This window comes from Bos grunniens, chromosome 10 (genome assembly GCF_055505025.1).
Source record: "Bos grunniens cultivar Pamir isolate PY7600 chromosome 10, Bosgru_T2T1.0, whole genome shotgun sequence".
NCBI lineage: Eukaryota > Metazoa > Chordata > Mammalia > Artiodactyla > Bovidae > Bos > Bos grunniens.
The window spans coordinates 627,242-646,821 of NC_141174.1; the positions used below are offsets into that span (position 1 = coordinate 627,242).

Here is a 19,580-nt window from a genome sequence, read left to right on the forward strand (position 1 = left end):
CCGGAGAAGGGGGCGGGGCCGCCAGCCGCAGGCCCCTCCCCGCCCCCCCCTTCAAAGCCGGCCGAGGCGCGTTCCCTAGGCTTTCCTCCAGACCCTGCACCAGCGGGGCGGAACCCGGAGAACCCGGCGCCCGCACCGCAGGCCGGACACCTCAGGGTTAGGAGGCGGGGAAAGAAGCCGGAAGAGGGTGGGCTTAATTCTGGTCCCGCCCATCGGCTTGTCCGGGTCGCCAAGGGAGCCATTTCCTAGTTTCCGTCGACGCCTCCTCTTCTCGCGAGAAACTGGACTTCTCTCGCTGCCCGCAGTCTTGTCTCGCGAGGGTTATCTCTGTGGACGTGTGTGGTTGTTTTGGCTGTCTGGGTGAGCTCTGGTACTTGAACCGGAATCCCTTCGGCTTTTACCTGGTCAGTACCCTTGACCCATGGTCAAGGCCCTCTGAGTTTTCGGTTTTGAGGACGTTTGAGGCTGCGACCGCTATGTAGGGAAAACTTAGGTGAGCTGCGGGCAGAAGGGGGCGACAAGAAGGCCCTTGTACTGCTTCAGTAGATTTTCTCGCTTGTGCCGACATTGTGAAGAGAAAACAACCACCAAAAGAAAACGACCATGAAATAGCAGTGTCCCAAGTATTACGGAGATAAGCAAGAAGAACTAGAACTAAGCTTTTTGACTGAAAGAGGTGCTGCCAGCCTGGTTTCCAAGGTTACTGCTTTCACACTGAGGGAAAGAACTTCAGAAAGGGTGAGCTTTTAGAAACTGTCCCTAAACTCGCCGCTGCTTTTGCCTCGAGCTAGGCTTCCAAGTAGAAAGTCCAGAAGCTGCTCGCAATGAATAATAACTCTTGCTGTTACTGATAGCAAGCACATTCTAGGACAGAAATAATAGCTCTCTTACAGATTGGTTCTGCATGCTTTGTTGTTTAGTCGCCAGTTCATGTCCCATTCTTTGGGACCCCATGGACTGTAGCCCTCCAGGCTCCTCTGTCCATGGAATTTTCCAGGCAAGAATATTGGGAGTGGGTTGCCATCTCCTGCAGGGAACCTTCCTGACCCAGGGACTGAACCAGTATCCCCTGCATTGGCAGACAGATGCTTTATCTTTTGAGTCACAAGGGAAACCCTTTTCCGTGTTATCCTCTCAGCAGAACAGTTTTAGGGATGAGGAATCGAAAACACAAAGGTGTCCTAGAAACTTTCTCAAAGTCCTGTGTCTTGAGCCAGAATTAGGCTTGAATTCGGATCATTGGTGTCTAATATCATTGTTTTTTACGTTATAATAGGCTTCCAGGCTAACTGTTGCTATATGTTCAGCTTTAATTAAAGGGATGCAGAACAAGCCCCTATTTTTTGTTTTTTTCTGCATATTTACTTTGCCCTTGCATGAAAGTTATTGGCTCTATCCTGTTTAAGGAGAAGGTGGTGCTGATTTATTTTTTTCAGACCTCAGGATCAAGAACATACATGAGCATAAAACCCCCCAAATGCAAAAACTTTGGTATTTTCATTGAGATCAGAGTGGTATGATTCTGATGCAGGAAGACTTGTCATAGAATAATTATTCTGTGCTTCCTATCCATTTAAAAAATAAAGTTACCTGCCTAATAGTTCTAGAGTAGACTGGAAAAACTATTGAACCGTCAAAGAGTGATGATTTCTCTCCCACAGATACAAAAACTAAAAACACCAAAATTATTAATATTTACTTCACATCAAGCTTGAGTCCTTTGCTCTGGTTTCATAAGATCCAAGAAAGGACAACCTCTAAGGACAACCGTACTTTGGCAAAAAAAAAAAACCAAGACAAAAATGGGAAATCCTTGATTATAATGGATTCACCTATCCTTTCCTCAATTGCGTATTGGCCTTGCTTTGCTTAGCCTAGCAATTGAAAATTAATCTGTAAAGTGGTGTTAACTGCTTAAGATGTTACTCTTTCTTTATAGAAAGTGTTTTCATTTTTATATGAGATTCTGGCATATAAAAGTATGTTATTACTTTCACATTCACATACCTTTTTTCATCAGGTGCTTAACTCTTTGCTAGATGTGGAAGTAACTTGCCCAGAGTCATACATCTAGTAAGTGGCAGGGCTGAAGCTGGAAAACCAATCCTCTTTCCACCCATCCCTCAGGTAAAAAAACTTTTTTAATAATCTGTTTTGATGGTTACCTCTTCAAGCTCTTCTCCCTATTAAAGAGCCCAAACCAGATGTCATCAAGACAGTGTATAAGTGCTGTATTGAGTGCTTTCCAGGTGGCTCAGTGATAGAAATCCTTGTGCATTGCAGGAGATGAAGGTTGGATCCCTGGGTCAAGCAGATGCCCTGAAGAAGAAAATGGCCACCCAGGCCAATATTCTTGCCTGGAGAATTACATGGACAGAGGAGCCTGGCAGGCTACAGTCCATGGGGGTTGCAAAAGAATACATCTGACAAAGTGGCTCTTGTTATGGGAATCGCTTGGCTCCCAGGAGGAAGGAAGGCTATTTCATGTCCTCTCTTTTCCCTTGTCTCACAGTCAAGCCATTCATCTTCAAAAGTAGGAGCTTCCCTAAAACTAGAGCTCTCAAGTCAGGAGTCATTACATTTCTCCAAATAAACTCATAAAGTTAGTCCTGTAAAGGCTTCTATGTACTTTTTGGATCCTCTAGATAGTCTTGACCACAATTGGGACTATTTGAAATTCTACCGAGACTGAGGCAACCACTCCTAGAAGGGTGCCCTGATTTTCAGCCTGTTCAGTTGGGAGCCCCAGATACAGGGGCAAAGTAAGAGCACAGGAGGCAGCTGAAGTTTTTACATCCAAATCTGCACCCTTAGGACACAAGTCTGGCATGTCTCACAGAGCACCACATAGGGCACTTCTGCCCATTTCTCTTGTTTTCTACAAAACTGTAGATGTAGAACAACTCTAGTTGTAAAACAGTGTCGTAATTAAGACCCTTCAACCGGCCAGTGTCCCCCATCTTCCAAAGGATACTGTGGCCATTCAGTGTCACAGAAGAAGATCAGGCGTGTCTTTTTAAATTCTGCAGATCAGAGTTGTCCCAGTGTTTTACAATGCATTTTAAAGGAGTGGTTCTAGAACTGTTAGCTCCCATCCGTAAGAAGAAAAAAGTGGCATCCACAGCCATGGCTTTTGTCCACTGCAGGCATCCCTCCCTGCTCTAAATGGGGATGTAGACAGACTCTCCACCGAAGCTTTCCTTCCCTGGTCGGACTTAGTCTGTACCTTACCGGCGCAGGTACTGTAATCGTCCCTCCCGGTTCTACCACCGAGGCGGGGTGGAGATGCACCGGTGTAGACCTGATGGCATCCCAGGTTGATTTCTAGTTTCTTAGCACAGAGAACTTTGTTTGATTTGTCCTTTTCTCTGATGCCACCCGGGGCGGAGCAGAGTAGCTTTCCAGTCCCAAGCTAGGACTTCTAGGGGAAGTGTCCATCTTACATGTGCCTGTGCACATTTCTGAGTACAGTCCTGAACACAGGAGAAGTGGTGAATCATAAAGGGATGAGCAGCAACTAAGATGTCCCTTCTGAGCGTCACCACGCCAGTATAAGCGATAGCAAAAGAGATGGTGAGGGGCTGGCCAGTGAGGAAAACAGCAATTTTGTCCTGAAGTTATTAGGGCCAGTTCTTCCAGTTCACTCCCACAGATTCCACAGAAAGACTATCTAAGGAGTTGGGACAAAAGCCATTGGAGAGCCTTCTCTGGTCCACTGAGAGCTAGCGTTACCAAAGGAAGAAGCCTGCTGTACTTCCTGAGTAAGCTTTAACCTGAGAGATTCTCTTGGAGCTAGAGCTCCATCTAGCTTCCGACTCCTAGCAAGGCTCTGCACTTCCTGACTATCAATCCAAGTTTGGGACCTAAGTAACAGTACACAGTAACAGCACAGATCACAAGTCTCTTGAAAGTCTATGATCTGACAGTTTAGGTTAGTAGTTCTGACTCTTTTAGTAAAAGAAAAGAAAAAGTATAAGGAAGCAAAAACAAGCTTATAAATAGGGTAATCATAAGGTTTATCTCATATGGTCATTGTGTGAATTAAATGAGTTAATACAGCAGTGCTTAGAACAGGCACTTAGCACATATTCAGTAAATGTAGCCACTACTGTGCCCACTTTGGCAACGCACATACTAAAATTGGAACAATGCAGAGATTAGCCTGGCCTCTGCAAGAATGACACGTAAATTCGTGAACCGTTCCATAATTTTTTTGTAGAGACATGGATGGACCTAGAGACAGAGTGAAGTAAGAAAGAGAAAAACAAATACCATACATTAATGCATATATGAGGAATCTAGAAAAATGATATAGATGATCTTATTTGCAAAGCAGAAGTAGAAACACAGACGTAGAGAACAAATGTATGGATATCACAAGGGAAAGGAGGGGTGGGAGCAATCAGGAGATTGGGATTGACATACATACATTATTGACAGTATGTATAAAATAGATAACTAATGAGAATGTACAGTAGAGCACAGGGAACTCTACTTGATACTCTGGTGACTTAAATGCAAGGGAAGTCAAAAAAGGGGATATATGCATATGTATAGCTAGTTAACTGCTGTACAGTAGAAACTAACAACCTTGTAAAGCAACTATAACCCAATAAAAATTAATAAAAATAATGTTGCCACTACTGTTGCTATTACTGTAGCAGTGGTTTTCAGTTTGTGGTGGGGGCAGGAATGAATCTATTTGTTCACTAATGTTTGTCTATATATTGAATAAATAATTTCTGTATAATCTCACCACCTCTGAGGTGCTATGGTGCTGAATAAAATAAAAACTTATTTATGGTCAGGATGGGGAACACATGTACACCCATGGCTGATTCATGTGAATGTATGGCAAAAACCATCACAATATTGTAAAGTACTTAGCCTCCAATTAGAATTTTTAAAAAACTTATTTAAAATTACTGGTGAGAGTCGGACACGACTGAAGTGACTTAGCAGCATAACCTTTTCCATTATATATTTTCTTAATCAGTGAACACTAAACATACAATTACTATCACATGAGTATAAACTATCTGTACAGATTCTGACATCATAAAAGATATTCTTAGAGTCAAAATATTGGTAAACTTAAACCTAAAGGGCAGTGGTTTTAGTAAGACTGCAACCCAGCATCTACCACCCTTTCCATCCTCATTTTTTCCCTGTATCCTATGCCCTTGTTGATAAGTCACTTCAGTCGTGTCCGACTCTATGCAACCCCATAGACGGCAGCCCAGCAGGCTCCCCTGTCCCTGGGATTCTCCAGGCAAGAACACTGGAGTGGGTTGCCATTTCCTTCTTCAATGAGTGAAAGTGAAAAGTGAAAGTGAAGTCGCTCAGTCGTGTCCGACTCTTAGCGACCCCATGGACTTCAGCCCACCAGGCTCCTCCATCCATAGGATTTTCCAGGCAAGAGTACTGGAGTGGGGTGCCATTGCCTTCTCCGATCCTATGCCCTAGCTCTAAGGATATCCTGTTTTTCAAGCTATATCATGTCTCTAACCCTTTGTTTGACTATTACATATTGGAACACTTCCCCATCTTACTTTCTTTTTTCATTAACATTTATTGATAAATTTCTCCATTATTAATAATAGTAATACAAATCTCTCAGACACCCATATGATCACAATTATATTATTACTATAATTGTTGATTGAGAAAATACTCATTTGAAAATTTTATTAGGAAGTGAGTAATCTAAATGAAAATAATTTTTTTACTGAAGTGTAGTTGATTCGTAACATTGCATTAGTTTAAGGTATTCCAAATCCTGAAAGATGATGCTGTGAAAGTGCTGCACTCAATATGCCAGCAAATTTGGAAAACTCAGCAGTGGCCACAGGACTGGAAAAGGTCAGTTTTCATTTCAATCCCAAAGAAAGGTAATGCCAAAGAATGCTCAAACTACCACACAATTGCACTCATCTCACACACTAGTAAACTAATGCTTAAAATTCTGCAAGCCAGGCTTCAGCAGTACATGAACTGTGAAATTCCATATGTTCAAGCTGGTTTTAGAAAAGGTAGAGAAACTAGAGATCAAATTGCCAACATCCGCTGGATCATAGAAAAAGCAAGAGAATTCCAGAAAAATATCTATTTCTGCTTTATTGACTATGCTAAAGCCTTTGACTGTGTGGATCACAATAAACTGTGGAAAATTCTGAAAGAGATAGGAATACCAGACCACCTGACCTGCCTCTTAAGAAACCTGTATGCAGGTCAGGAAGCAACAGTTAGAACTGGACATGGAACAACAGACTGGTTCCAAATAGGAAAAGGAGTACATCAAGGCTGTATATTGTCAGCCTGCTTATTTAACTTATATGCAGAGTACATCATGAGACATGCTGGGCTGGAAGAAGCACAAGCTGGAATCAAGATTGCTGGGAGAAATATCACTAACCTCAGATATGCAGATGACACTACCCTTATGGCAGAAAGGAAAGAGGAACTAAAAAGCCTCTTGATGAAAGTGAAATAGAGTGAAAAAGTTGGCTTAAAGCTCAACATTCAGAAAGCTAAGATCATGGCATCAGTCCCATCACTTCATGGCAAATACATGGGGAAACAGTGTCAGACTTTATTTCTTTGGGCTCCAAAATCACTGCAGATGGTGACTGCCGCCATGAAATTAAAAGACGCGTACTCCTTGGAAGGAAAGTTATGACCAACCTAGACAGCATATTCAAAAGCGGAGACATTACTTTGCCCACAAAGGTCTGTCTAGTCAAGGCTATGGTTTTTCCAGTGGTCATGTATGGATGTGAGAGTTGGACTGTGAAGAAAGCTGAGCGCCGAAGGATTGATGCTTTTGAACTGTGGTGTTGGAGAAGGCTCTTGAGAGTCCCTTGGACTGTAAGGAGATCCAACCAGTCCATTCTAAAGGAGATCAGTCCTGGATATTCATTGGAAGGACTGATACTGAAACTGAAACTCTAATACTTTGGCCAACTCATGCGAAGAGTTGACTCACTGGAAAAGACCCTGATGCTGGGAGGGACTGGGGCAGGAAGAGAAGGGGACGACAGAGATGAGATGGCTGGATGGCATCACTGACTCAATGGACATGAGTTTGAGTGAACTCCGGGAGTTGGTGATGGACAGGGAGGCCTGGCGTGCTGCAATTCATGGGGTCACAAAGAGTCGGACGTGACTGAGCCACTGAACTGAATTGAACTGAAGGTATACAGCAACGTGATTCAGTTATATGTATTTTTCAGATTATATTATGTTACAGGTTATTACAAGATATTGAATGTAATTCCCTGTGTTATACAGTAAATCCTTGTTGCTTATCTATTTGATGTATAGAAGTTTGTATCTATTAATCCCATGCTCCTAATTTGTTTCTCCTTCCCTCTCCCTTTGGTAACCCTAAGTTTGCTTTCTGTGTCTATGAGTCTGTCTGTTTTGTATATAGATTCATTTGTATTATTTTTTAGATTCCGTGTATAAATGATATCACATAGTATTTGTCTTTGTCTGACTTCAGTTCAGTTCAGTCACTCAGTCGTGTCTGACTCTTTTCGACCCCATGAATCGCAGCACGCTAGGCCTCCCTGTCCATCACCAACTCCTGGAGTTCACTCAGACTCACGTCCATCGAGTCAGTGATGCCATCCAGCCATCTCATCCTCTGGCGTCCCCTTCTCCTCCTGCCCCCAATCCCTCCCAGCATCAGAGTCTTTGCCAATGAGTCAACTCTTCGCATGAGGTGGCCAAAGTACTGGAGCTTCAGCTTTAGCATCATTCCTTCCAAAGAAATCCCAGGGCTGATCTCCTTCAGAATGGACTGGTTGGATCTCCTTGCAGTCCAAGGGACTCTCAAGAGTCTTCTCCAACACTACAGTTCAAAAGCATCAATTCTTCAGTGCTCAGCTTTCTTCACAGTCCAACTCTCACATCCATACATGACCACAGGAAAAACCATAGCCTTGACTAGACGGACCTTTGTGGGCAAAGTAATGTCTCTGCTTCTGAATATGCTATCTAGGTTGGTCATAACTTTCCTTCCAAGGAGTACGCGTCTTTTAATTTCATGGCTGCAATCACCATCTGCAGTGATTTTGGAGCCCAGAAAAATAAAGTCTGACACTGTTTCCACTGTTTCCCCATGTATTTCCCATGAAGTGATGGGACCGGATGCCATGATCTTCGTTTTCTGAATGCTGAGCTTTAAGCCAACTTTTTCACTCTCCACTTTCACTTTCATCAAGAGGCTTTTTAGTTCCTCTTCACTTTATGCCATAAGGGTGGTGTCTGACTTACTTCACTATAATATTCCCTAGGTCCATCCATGTTTCTGCAAATGGCAATATTTCATTTTTTATGCTGAGTAATATTCCATTGTATATATGCACATATATACATACCAGGGGCTTCCCAGGTAGCGCTAATAGTAAAGAACTTGCTTGCCAATGCAGGAGACATAAGAGACACGGGTTTGATCCCCAGATTTGGAAGATCCCCTGGAAGAGGTCATGGAAACCCCTTCCAGTATTCTCGCCTGGAGAATATTATGGACAGAGGAGCCTGGCGGGCTCCAGTCCATGGGGTTGCAAAGAATCAGACACGATTTACCTGGTGCCTGGAACAGTGGCCAGGGTGCACAGTGTCCACTTGTCTCGCTAGCTTTGGCCCCGCAGCGGCAGAGGGCCACTGTTGGCCTGGCATACGTGCTAAGTCACGTCTGACTCTTTGCGACCCCATGGACTGTAGCCCTCTAGGCTCCTCTGTCCATGGGATTCTCCAGGAAAGAATACTGGAGTGGGTCACCATGCTCCCCTCCAGGGAATCTTCCTGACCCAGGGATTGAACCCGTGTCTCCTGTGTCTCCTCCAATGGCAGGTGGGTTCTTTACCACTAGCGCCATCTGGGAGGCCCGGCAGAACTTTTCAAAGCCTGGAGCAAGGGACCTGGGAAGAAGCACCACACTAGCTGGCTGGATCCTTGGGTTTGCTGAGAAAAGGGAAGAATGCAGTCTATTCCTTTTTGTAGAGCCTTTATAATTCAACTTTTAATTGAAGCATAATACACACAGAAAAATGCACCTACGTGTACAGCTTAATGAACTTTCATAAGATGAACAGACCCGTGGAAGCAGCATCCTGGTCAAGACACAAGAGTATTACCAGCATCCCAGAGCCTCCCCTGCCATGTCCCTTCCATTATACCCTCCACACCCCCCATGAGAGTCACCACTACCATAACTTCTAAAACCACAGATTACATTTGCCTGTTCTTCATGCATTTTCATCCTGTGAATCATACAGTATGTGTCTCTTAAGGCTACGTTTCTTTGTTCACCACTGATATGTGGTATACTCCTTGTTCAGTCGCTCAGTTGTGTTCAACTGTTTGTAACCCCATGGACTGCAGCACGCCAGGCCTCCCTGTCCATCACCAACTCCCGGGGTTTACTCAGACTCATGTCCATCGAGTCCGTGATGCCATCTAACCATCTCATCCTCTGTCGTCTCCTTCTCTTGTTAGCTTCAATCTTTCCCAGCATCAGGGTCTTTTCCAATGAGTCAACTCTTCACATCAGGTGGCCAAAGTACTGGAGTTTCAGCCTCAGTATCAGTCCTTCCAATGAACACCAGGACTGGTCTACTTTAGGATGGACTGGTTGGATCTCCTTGCAGTCCAAGGGACTCTCGAGTCTTTTCCAACACCACAGTTCAAAAGCATCAATTCTTCGGCACTCAGCTTTCTTCACAGTCCAACTCTCATATCCATACATGACCACTGGAAAAACCATAGCCTTGACTAGACGGACCTTTGTGGGCAAAGTAATGTCTCTGCTTTTGATTATGCTATCTAGGTTGGTCATAACTTTCCTTCCAAGGAGTAAGCATCTTGGCTTACAAGATGGCTGCAATCACCATCTACAGTGATTTTGAAGCCCCCCAAAAATTAAGTCTGACGCTATTTCCACTGCTTCCCTATTTCCCATGAAGTGATGGGACAGATGCCATGATCTTAGTTTTCTGAATGTTGAGCTTTAAGCCAACTTTTCACTCTCCTTATCTCACTGCTTTTATCTCAAACTATTGCTGACGGATGTCAGAATCCTTTCCAGCATAGGGTTTTTACAAATGGTGCCATGGAGAACACTTTAGTACGTGAGTTTTGGGCACACACATCCTGGTGCTGTGTGGCACACACCTACAGTTGTAGGAAATATACTTGCTCAGCTTTAGTAGATACTGCTAAGCAGCAGTAATCTGACCAGGGTTCTTGGCCTTCCCCAGTCAACAGAAATTGATGAGGTCAGGCCAAGACATTCAGGCAAAGCTGTATTGGGGTTCCTGTGGTTGCAGGAGGGAGCAAAGACAAGTAACAGGTCCCTTTGCTTGCTCCCTGAGGCCGGGTGAGCTGGTTCCTTGTATGGGGTGAGGGTGGGGGTGTGTCCAGGGGTCAGCAGTATGGTGGCTTCATTGTTTTGCCCACCTCTTTATGGTGTTGAGTGCAGGGGGCATGTGAAGTACCCTGCTTTTGCTCCCAACACAAAATTTTTGCTCCCAGCTTTTTAGAAGTGGCAGTTGGGTTTTTCGTCTTCTATTTTTTGCCCAGAATTTGCCCCAGCTGCGCATGCACGCAGTTATTTTTAGTCCCATGTAGTTTCTTTGCATCTGGCTGCTTGAGGAGATGTTTGTCCAGGTGCAAGCAGTCCAGCATCAGGCACTCTATCTGTCAGATCTAGGCCCTTAAATCTATTTCTCACCTCCACTGTATAATCATAAGGGATTTTATTGAGGTCATACCTGAATGGTCTAGTGGTTTTCCCTACTTTCTTCAATTTCAGTCTGAATTTGGCAATAAGGAGTTCATGGTCTGAGCCACAGTCAGCTCCTGGTCTTGATTTTGCTGACTGTATAGAGCTTCTCCATCTTTGGCTGCAAAGAATATAATCAATCTGATTTCGGTGTTGACCATCTGGTGATGTCCACGTATAGAGTCATCTCTTGTGTTGTTGGAAGAGGGTGTTTGTTATGACCAGTGCATTTTCTTAGTAAAACTCTATTAGCCTTTGCCCTGCTTCATTCTGTAGTCCAAGGCCAAATTTGCCTGTTACTCCAGGTGTTTCTTGACTTCCTACTTTTGCATTCCAGTCCCCTATAATGAAAAGGACATCTTTTTTGGGTGTTAGTTCTACAAGGTCTTGTAGGTCTTCATAGAACCGTTCAGCTTCTTCAGCATTACTGGTTGGGGCATAGACTTGGATTACTGTGATATTGAATGGTTTGCCTTGGAAACGAACAGAGATCATTCTGTCGTTTTTGAGATTGCATCCAAGTACTGCATTTCGGACTCTTTTGTTGACCATGATGGCCACTCCATTTCTTCTGAGGGATTCCTGCCCGCAGTAGTAGATATAATGGTCATCTGAGTTAAAAATTCACCCATTCCAGTCCATTTCAGTTCGCTGATTCCTAGAATGTCGACATTCACTCTTGCCATCTCTTGTTTGACCACTTCCAATTTGCCTTGATTCATGGACCTGACATGCCAGGTTCCTATGAAATATTGCTCTTTACAGCATCGGACCTTGCTTCTATCACCAGTCACATCCACAGCTGGGTATTGTTTTTGCTTTGGCTCCATCCCTTCATTCTTTCTGGAGTTATTTCTCCACTGATCTCCAGTAGCATATTGGGCACCTACTGACCTGGGGAGTTTCTCTTTCAGTATACTATCATTTTGCCTTTTCATACTGTTCATGGGGTTCTCAAGGCCAGAATACTGAAGTGATTTGCCATTCCCTTCTCCAGTGGACCACATTCTGTCAGATCTCTCCACCATGACCCGCCCATCCTGGGTTGCCCCACGGGCATGGCTTAGTCTCATTGAGTTAGACAAGGCTGTGGTCCTAGTGTGATTAGATTGACTAGTTTTCTGTGAATATAGTTTCAGTGTGTTTGCCCTCTGATGCCCTCTTGCAACACCTACCGTCTTACTTGGGTTTCTCTTACCTTGGGCATGGGGTATCTCTTCACGGCTGCTCCAGCAAAACGCAGCCATTGCTCCTTACCTTGGACGAGGGGTATCCCCTCACCGCCGCCCTTCCTGACCTTCAATGTGGGATAGCTCCTCTAGGCCCTCCTGCGCCCGCACAGCCACGGCTCCTTGGACGTGGGGTTGCTCCTCCCGCCCGCCGCCCTTGGCCTCGGGTGTAGGGGCATGGGGTAGCGCCTCCCAGCCGTTGCCCCTGTCCTCGGACGTGAGGTAACTCCTCTCGTCGCCACCCCTGACCTCAGAGGCAGGGTAGCTCCTCTCCGCTGTTCCTGAGCCGTCGCAGGCTGGTACTCTCGGCCGCTGCCCCTGACCTTGGATGTGGGGTAACCCCTCTTGGCCGCCGCCCTTCAGGCATGGGGTCCTCCCGGCTTCTGCCCCTGACTTGGACGTGGGGTGGCTCCTCTTGGCCGCGCTTAGCGCGCCCGTCGCAGCCACCTGCGCTTTGTACAGGAGACAGGGATCAAGACCTGACACTGTACAGGAGACAGGGATCAAGACCATCCCCATGGAAAAGAAATGCAAAAAAGCAAAATGGCTGTCTGGGGAGGCCTTACAAATAGCTGTGAAAAGAAGAGAAGCGAAAAGCAAAGGAGAAAAGGAAAGATATAAACATTTGAATGCAGAGTTCCAAAGAATAGCAAGAAGAGATAAGAAAGCCTTCCTCAACCATCAATGCAAAGAAATAGAGGAAAACAACAGAATGGGAAAGACTAGGGATCTCTTCAAGAAAATCAGAGATACCAAAGGAACATTTCATGCAAAGATGGGCTCGATAAAGGACAGAAATGGTATGGACCTAACAGAAGCAGAAGATATTAAGAAGAGACGGCAAGAATACACAGAAGAATTGTACAAAAAAGATCTTCACGACCCAGATAATCACAATGGTGTGATCACTGACCTAGAGCCAGACATCCTGGAATGTGAAGTCCAGTGAGCCTTAGAAAGCAGCACTACGAACAAAGCTAGTGGAGGTGATGGAATTCCAGTGGAGCTCTTCCAAATCCTGAAAGATGATGCTGTGAAAGTGCTACACTCAATATGCCAGCAAATCTGGAAAACTCAGCAGTGGCCACAGGACTGGAAAAGGTCAGTTTTCATTCCAATCCCAAAGAAAGGCAATGCCAAAGAATGCTCAAACTACCACACAATTGCACTCATCTCATACGCTAGTAAAGTAATGCTCAAAATTTTCCAAGCCAGGCTTCAGCAATACGTGAACCGTGAACTTCCTGATGTTCAAGCTGGTTTTAGAAAAGGCAGAGGAACCAGAGATCAAATTGCCAACATCCGCTGGATCATGGAAAAAGGAAGACAGTTCCAGAAAAACATCTATTTCTGCTTTATTGACTATGCCAAAGCCTTTGACTGTGTGGATCACAATCAACTGTGGAAAATTCTGAAAGATATGGGAATACCAGACCACCTGACCTGCCTCTTGAGAAATTTGTATGCAGGTCAGAAAGCAACAGTTAGAACTGGACATGGAACAACAAACTGGTTCCAAATAGGAAAAGGAGTTCGTCAAGGCTGTATATTGTCACCCTCTTTAGTTAACTTATATGCAGAGTACATCATGAGAAGCGCTGGACTGGAAGAAACACAAGCTGGAATCAAGATTGCTAGGAGAAATATCAATAACCTCGGATATGCAGATGACACCACCCTTATGGCAGAAAGTGAAGAGGAACTAAAAAGCCTCTTGATGAAAGTGAAATTGGAGAGTCCAAAAGTTGGCTTAAAGCTCAACATTCGGAAGACGAAGATCATGGCAGCCGGTCCCATCACTTCACGGGAAATAGATGGGGAAACAGTGTCAGACTTTATTTTTCGGGGCTCCAAAATCACTACAGATGGTGATTGCAGCCATGAAATTAAAAGACGCTTACTCCTTGGAAGAAAAGTTATGACCAACCTAGACAGCATATTCAGAAGCAGAGACATTACTTTGCCAACAAAGGTCCATCTAGTCAAGGCTATGGTTTTTCCTGTGGTCATGTATGGATGTGAGAGTTGGACTGTGAGGAAGGCTGAGCGCCGAAGAATTGATGCTTTTGAACTGTGGTGTTGGAGAAGACTCTTGAGAGTCCCTTGGACTGCAAGGAGATCCAACCAGTCCATTCTGAAGGAGATCAGCCCTGGGATTTCTTTGGAAGGAGTGATGCTAAAGCTGAAACTCCAGTACTTTGGCCACCTCATGCGAAGAGTTGACTCATTGGAAAAGACTGATGCTGGGAGGGATTGGGGGCAAGAGGAGAAGGGGACGAGAGAGGATGAGATGGCTGGATGGCATCACTGACTCTATGGACGTGAGTCTGAGTGAACTCCAGGAGTTGATGATGGACAGGGAGGCCTGGCGTGCTGCGATTCATGGGGTCGCCAAGAGTCGGACACGACTGAGCGATTGATCTGATCTGATCTGATCTGAAGCAGCCCAGCACTCCAGCACAGGGTCCCAGGTCCCAGCCTGTCTCGGTTTTACTGATTGACATTCCCACCAGGGGTGTGTGAGTTCCTGGTTGCTCCGTATCCTCTTCAACACTTAGTATTGCCTGCCTTTTTCATTCCAGCCTTCCCGGTGGCATCAAATGGCGATTTTAATTTGCATTGCCCTGATGAGTAATGCAAATGAGTGCCTTTTTGTATTTTTTTTTTTTTTTTTGCCCATTTGGGTATCCTTTCTGGGAAAGAGATGGTTCACATTTTTTGTCTAGGCAGGTTCTTAACTGAGCAGGCTCGTGAAGCCTTGACTCTCTCCAAAGAGACAGTCTTAGGGGAAGATCGCCCCGCCATGCCTACCACGTGCAGGCCACATTCTCCTCTGGGGACAACCAGCCTATCTCTGGAATGGGAAGTCCTTTGGTTCTGGAGGCAAACAAACTGGGTTTGAATCCCAGTTCTGCCTCTGACCAGTATAATGACCCTGGGCTTGGTTTTGCCATGGATCAGATGGCAGTAATCATACCTACCTCAAAGAGAACTCCGTGAGTCCTTTCCTATACATAAATTACCCAACACACAGGGCTTCAGAAAGTAGGGGTTGGAGTTAGATTCATTCAGCAAATCTTGTGAAGACATTTAAAATTAGTATATAGGGATTTCCCTGGGGGTCCAGTGGGTCCAGTGCAGGGGGTGCAGGTTCAATCCCTACTCAGGGAACTAAGATCCCACCTGCCACATGGCATGGCCAATACAATAAAATAGGGCACAGAAGCAGCGTCCCTGGTGGCTCAGACGGTAAAGAACCGCCTGCAATGCGGGAGACCTGGGTTTGATCCCTGGGTTGGGAAGATCCCCTGAAGAAGAAAATGGCTATCCACTCCAGTATTCTTGCCTGGAGAATCCCATGGACAGAGAAGCCTGGCAGGCTACAGCCCATAGGGTTGCACAGAGTCAGACACGACTGAGCAACTAGCACATTTTCAAGGTACAGTAGAAATATTTAATGATATTAAAAGAAGTTTTGGATGTATCATTAAAGGAATATTACTAGCTAAGAAAATAGTAGTCTCAGCATATTCTCCTTTTTAAAGATAAGAGAAAGAACTGGAAGGAAATACATCTTCATGTTCATCACGGTTGTCACCACTGACAAGATTGTGGGTGATTTTAATTTTCTTTTTTGTGCTTTCCTTAATATGCTAAAAATTATGCAATAAACAAGTATCAATCTGTAACTGGAGGAAAAACAAACAAGAAAAGTTATGTTTCTCAAAAAAGGCTATTTCGTTTAAAAAGATCACCCCAAAGAAAAACATAATTGTACTCTTGGAGAGATAATCTTGGTGACAAATCTCCTAAATGCCCGACTTGCTCTATCAACGTGTGGACATTTCTTTTTGCAGTAGAATCTATCAGTTACTATTTTCTGAATGCTTAGTATATGCCAGACTCTCTGTGTTAAGAAATTTATGTGTGGACTCATCTGTACTTTATACAAGAAGCGAGTAAGGCTCAGAGAGATGGAGGGACTCTCCCAGGGTCACACAGCTGGTGTATGGAGGGTCATGCCTCAGACAGGTGACCCCTGAGTCCCTCGCAGGTCACTGCTGGGCTGTGGGCATGCGCCGCCCACCCTCCCCCCCCCCCCCCCCCCCGCCACACACACACACACACACACGGGTCCACCACCACCTCGGGCACCTTCCTCCTCGGGGATGGAGTCATGAGGCAGATGCAGTCCTCTGCAGGGAGAGTCTGGGACCGGCTCCCACTCTGACTGCCTGGAACTCATTACTTCAAAGCCTGCAGTGCCTGCCAATTCTAGACTTTCCAAAGGAGGACAAGGACACCCCCTGCTGCTGAAAGCCCAAGGAAGCTGGCTGCATGGCTCGAGCAAGCCCAGCGTGTTCCAAAAATAATCTAGAGTGAGTGGAAGGGAATTCAGCCAGCCTGGAGGCCTCCCAGCCCCTAGCCACCCCTTTCTTACCTCTGAAGCCTGTTTCCAGAGCAAACTGGATGACTACCATAAATCACGAGGTAAATAAATGCACACAAAGCTTCTCTGTTTCCTTTTTAATTAAGTGAATTTCTGAAGGCTTGGTGTTTTGGTTTTGTTCACCTCGACTGCCAGTCACAGCGAGTCCCTGCGTCGTCCCCGTCAGTAACAGGACATGGAACAGAGGTCTCCGCCATGCCCTTTTGGAGGGGCCGTGGACACGCGAGGCAGGGGTGCTCAGGTCTGCCCTCTCGGGCTCCATCTAAGGTCATGACAGCCTTTTCTTTGCAGAGAGGAATGAAATGAGTCCTCTGGGTCCTTTTACCCAAAGAGCAATGTTTTCCTTTTTTTAATTTAATAATGAGGGAGAGAAATGGAAGGAGCAAAAGCCTCTAAACATCCCTAATTTGCCTTAAACCCTTGGGAGACGTAGTCCCAGCTGGAGAGCTCCCGCTGGCCCACAGACACAGCCGCTTTCCTCATGGAGAATCTGCCATCGGTGGCGGTAATGTGGGTCCAGCACCACATCAGCTCCATGGGCAGCCTCCAGCAGGGGAGGCTTAGAGAGGTCGGACGGTCTGCCCCCAGAGGCGGCCAGTAAGGAGCAGCGCTGTTCCCTTGGCCCCCCTCCTCCGGGCTCCAGTGGGTGGAGGTCGACCTGGTGCAGCTGCTGTTTGTTGGCCCGTCGTGTCAGAGGAGGGCTGGGGTCCACTGCTACGTGCTGACTCTAAAGCAAGCTTCCCAGTGCTCACCCCGAGCCCCTCCACCGTGAGGCGGGTCTGGGCCACGTGACTCCTGTTGCTAGTGGGACGTTAGGAGGTGTGATGCAAGCAGAGGCTGGACACGTGCTTATGCATTAGGGTTTGTTCTCCTGGAATGTCTCCCATGGAGGCCTGAGCTACTCTGAAAAGAATTCTGGCCTCCAATGCTGCAGAGGCTTCCTAGAGAGAGGAATGTGAGGCTGGTCCCAGCCATGTCAGTGGACACTCCAGACGGGAGATACCAGCTTGGTGGGCTAGCCCAGGAGACACCATGTGCAGCAGAGGAACCACGCCACTGAGCCCAGCCTCTGTAGATTATGAGAATTACGGCTGAAGCCACCAGGTTTGGGGGTGCTTTGAGGGGCAACAATAGGTTCTGTTGGCCCAAAAATAGCAACAGAGGACAGATATGTCCATAAACAATGAACATTGTCCCACTTTAGTATTTTAATCTGTATTGCTCGCGGTTCCACCCTAACCAGAAACGTCTTTCGTATTGTGAAACTTTGCTAGGACTTAGGTTGGAGAAAACATCTGTTTTCCAGCTGTTGCTGGAACTTTTGAAGCCTCAAGTGTCACTCCTGGCATAGGGAAGACCAGTCCACATGGGGAGATGTGGTCTCAGTCAAAACTAAACTAAAATGTAGCCTAATCTGGGGAAACTTCTCCCAGGAGGGAAAACCTTATCATCAGAAGCCATGGGGGTTCTTTCTCCCCGTGGATCTGTGGGCCCCGAGCAGAGCTGGGTGGTACGAGACTTCACACCTGAGTCTGGTCCAAGGTATCAGCTCCTTCTAGAAAGTTAAGCAGTGACCAAGGAGAATCTCCTTCTGCTTTGACTTTCTGTCTCCCGGTTGGAAGCTGGGAGTCTTGACGGTTCCTGGGAACGGACATGGCTGGTGTTTCCAGGGAATTTTTTTTAACACTTAGCACCACTAACCCCTACTCATGATGGGCATATTTCTGATGTTTAGTTTATTTTGTAGAATCAAACTATGGCAGAGGGAAGGCAGGATTTCAGGTGGACTGTGAAGGTTGTTATGCCGTCCCTGAATGGGCCATGGAGGACCCGAGGCACGGACAGAGAGGAACAGAGGAGAGCCCACCGCTCCCCGGAAGGGGCAGAGCCAGCATCAGGAGCACTGTGCAGCCCGCCCAGGGCTGCCCCTGGCGCTGCTCTAGGATGGCAGCTGTCTGCAGCAAGTCCCCCCTGCGCTATCCCCTCATATCTCAGGAGAAACTCCTGACACTTCAAGAGCTTTGCTTGTGCCCTTGGCCTGAACTGGAGTGTCCTCCCTGCCTCTCTCCAGAAGGCCTTTCTGTTCCTCAGAATGGGTTTGGAATCTCCTGCCTCCAGGAACCATCCACAGGCTCTCACTACCTGCTGCTGGGCTGTCTTGCCGCCGAAGCATTCTGCAAGCCACCAGTTCCGGTCTGCAGGTGCAATTGGCCAGATGTTCTACTTGCCTCTGAATCCTGCTTTTCTCTCCCAGGGAGACCCCCAAGTGCCGAGAGGACAAAACTACACTTTAGGACTCTTCCTCTGGGTCCGAAGTGCTTATCACAGCCTGAGCACACAGCACACACCAAACGTACTTATGAGGAACTGAAATTAACAGGCTGGATTTCCTGTCTACACGTGACTTCTGTTATTTAGATCTGGGTCCTAGAAAGCAGAGATTTTACATTTTCTTCTTTATATCCCCTTCTCACCACTGCTATAGACATAGTGTTTTACACAGATTTTTTGGTGAATGAATACATACTGTAAATTTAAAAATAGATAGTCTCAAAGCTCCAGGAAATTGTGCTCCAAAAGTAATTCTACAAATTGACTTCTTATACCCTGGAAAGAGGTGTCAATGTGTCAGCAAAGTTTAGGGCTAGATAGCTACACTGTGTCGGCCTCCAAGGCACAGCCCATGTCTTCCTCATGTAATTATACCGTATGCCTAGCACAGCATCTGGCACAAAAGTGAGTTGATAGGTGTTTGCTCAATGACTGACTGCAGAATGGATGAAAGTAGAATTCAAGAGCAGTGTCCGTAGTGAAGGTTTTGTATAAGCTTGATTTCCCACAATTCTTTTTATCTACAAAGAACCCAATGGAATTCCAAATCACCAGAGTTGTTTTCAACTCTAACCTCCCAGATAGAAGATCATGTAAACTCCATTGCCATTTTCATGAAGATTTCAAGATTTTATAAAATCTCTAAGAAACAAAATATAAAAAACACTGCCTTGGAAGGTGGTGCTGTTCAGTCGCTCAGTCGTGTCCAACTCTTTGCGACCCCATGGACTGCAGTATGCCAGGCCTTCCTGTCCATCACTAACTCCCAGAGTTTACTCAA

General features: G+C 45.9%; 1 protein-coding gene, 1 long non-coding RNA gene and 1 other non-coding gene across 5 annotated transcripts in view; 2 read left to right on the forward strand and 1 right to left on the reverse strand.

Annotated features, from left to right (window-relative positions):
- Window positions 1-19,580, reverse strand: part of GOLM2 (golgi membrane protein 2) — a 152,053-nt gene that overhangs the window by 90,111 nt on the left and 42,362 nt on the right. The window lies entirely within an intron of this gene.
- Window positions 44-19,263, forward strand: LOC147363837 (uncharacterized). 3 transcript variants are annotated; one of them, XR_015133826.1, is made up of 3 exons: window positions 44-738; window positions 2,021-2,127; window positions 18,216-19,263. It is a non-coding gene; the product is annotated as an uncharacterized LOC147363837 (long non-coding RNA). The 3 variants fall into 3 exon arrangements; XR_015133825.1 differs by lacking the exon at window positions 18,216-19,263 and adding an exon at window positions 5,762-7,483 and having other exon boundaries at window positions 64-738; XR_015133824.1 differs by lacking the exon at window positions 18,216-19,263 and adding an exon at window positions 2,284-4,643 and having other exon boundaries at window positions 64-738.
- LOC147363838 (U6 spliceosomal RNA) lies at window positions 4,111-4,212 on the forward strand. Its single transcript, XR_015135673.1, has one exon. It is a non-coding gene; the product is annotated as a U6 spliceosomal RNA (small nuclear RNA).